Genomic DNA, 2510 nt, shown 5'->3' on the forward strand with positions numbered 1-2510 from the left:
GATGCCTTATGTCTTGTTGGAATAGGTGCGAAACCAACCATACACAAAGAGCGGGTAAACAATAGATTATTCGTGCGCTATTCTTCTTGCACCTTTGGTCAAATGTGTCAAATAAGTCTGCCAAGATAGCTACCACCGGGCTTTCTTTGCTATGGTGATATGCAAGAAAAGCATCAATTGCGACTACGTCCACCAAACCGTCCACGTTTGGAAAGAGGACAACCCCAAAGATTAGCAATGTTAATACATCCATAAACGAGACCCACTCCTCTTGATTCGCCATATCCCTTGCCTTGCCTTCTAAGTACTTTCGTGGTAGGCCCACTACACCGTTTCGAGTTTGCTTTACACGATCCAATTCTCTTGCTGAATCCCTGATCACAACTGCAATCTTGCTCAAGGAGGGAAGAAACCCAGAGAAAAGGTACAGTTTCCTTCCCCCAAGAGGACATCCTAGAATCTCCTCAAATTCTTCAATAGTCGATACTAATTGGAAGTCTCCAAACGTGAAGCATCTCAAAGGCTGGTCATAGTATTGGGTGAGTGATACAACGGCTTCCGTGGATATCTCTGCTATGGTCAAATCTAAAATCTTTCCGTACGCCTTGCGAAAGGCTTGCATTTGGATAGGTCCCATCAACCGCCCCAACTCCTTAATGCTGGTGATATCTAGGCCCTTAATCTTGACTTGATAAAACCTTTTTCTAGTTTGATTTGTTCCCATGTTTTACTAAAGTGAAACAAAAACCCAGTGCGAATCAAAACTCCAACATCTATCATGGGTGGAATGGATGAATGCATGAAGAAATGCATATGACACAGATGCAATTTATGAATACGGGAGCCCAGGAAATTGTCTCCTTCTTAGATACAACGTCTTAGGGTAGCACGGTGCCCGACGTATGTATTTAAGAAGGTGACACGGACCTTTCGTTGGTTTGCCAAAGATGGGGATCAAGACGAAACCCGAACATGATAAGGCACAAGATGGGAATGTACATAGTACGACACTATCCACAAACAAATATAATCAAAGGGGTACACAACATTTGACTACATGCATGGCAGTGTGGAAAATGGCACGCAGCGTGTTTGTTTCGTGCCCCAATTTTAGGGACCTACATGGGAGGGAGCTAAAAGGGCTTTTAGTGATAATTCCCAAGGTGGTCATATCTCTCTTGATGGTCTCTAGAGGTATCATCCCCTTCGAAGAACATATTGCAGCAGTAGGGACTACTAGCAACAATATGTTATCAAAGAGAAAAACTCTAGATGAGGGTTCACTGTAATCAAGCAAGTCAGAGACCTAGCATGATCACAGATTCACCTCCACTCCTTATGTTCCCACAAACCCGGGTATAGGGCCCATTTTCAACTCACCATGTGTGCAAATAGTGTTGGTGTTTGTGTGCATCAAATGAATAAATATTTACCTCATGCATACATTTTAAAACACACTAAAAGCATCAAAAGAGTTTATATACACAAGAACATAAGAAAAAAGACAAAGAAAAAGAACAAAAGTGAAGTCATAGTAAAGAAAGCACACTGATTGATTGGCCTAACTCTCTAACAATAGTCCCCAGCGGAGTCGCCAACTGTCGCAACCTACCCTTCGATGGGAGGGCGACACGAGACTCACGGATGCATCTTCCAAGAAAGGAAAATGTGCGGAGTCACCACCAACGTTTATTTGAGGAAAACGTCAGAAAAACCGAAAAAAGACGTGATCTGCGAACTTTAAGTGAAAGGTTTGGGAGTTGTATTTGTGGCGTCCCTAAATAATGATTGGTTTAATAGTAATAAATTAAATAGCAGAAACCATGGGAATTTTTTTTTCTCTTTTTTTTTCGCACTGTTATTCATTTCACGGTAATTAATTTCAGAAGGAAAATTATCACTATAGAGTCCTGAATGGGCAGTTCACAACTCTATTCGGATTCATTTCTTTCTGATCATTCATAACCTCTAAACTATTTTTCTCTTTCAAAAAAAATATACCAGCCATCATTTTAGGTCGTAACATGAGAAATAATAAGGTGCGTTCGGTAAACTCTTTTCAATATAAAGTTCATTAACATTTCTTTTTCAAATAACAAGATAAAACATAATTGTTTTCATCATAAAAAACTATCCAAAATATGGGAGTTTGCAAAATAGCACAGTGACATCCAGAGCAAAGGTAACAACTGTGGTGGCTTCAACCACAATATATACAATCATCAAAATTTCTATACAAGAGGTCTACCCAACCAAAAATCAAAAGAGTAAACCTAGCAGTATGAACTAGATGCACCCACCCACAAAAAGTATATACGCCTAATCTAAGGAGCCGTCTGCTATGATGAAGAGTCGTCACTATTCACTGTCCCTCTAGGGCCACTCTCCTCTGTAGAGTCTGCCTCAGATGCTGACATAATGTCCTCTGGAGAATCAACATCAGGGAGTGGGTCCTCATCATCCTCTGGTAAGTCAGGGGCATCCATGCAGGTTTAGGAGGTATCTCCTCT

Source organism: Glycine max, chromosome 15 (genome assembly GCF_000004515.6).
Source record: "Glycine max cultivar Williams 82 chromosome 15, Glycine_max_v4.0, whole genome shotgun sequence".
NCBI classification, from domain to species: domain Eukaryota; kingdom Viridiplantae; phylum Streptophyta; class Magnoliopsida; order Fabales; family Fabaceae; genus Glycine; species Glycine max.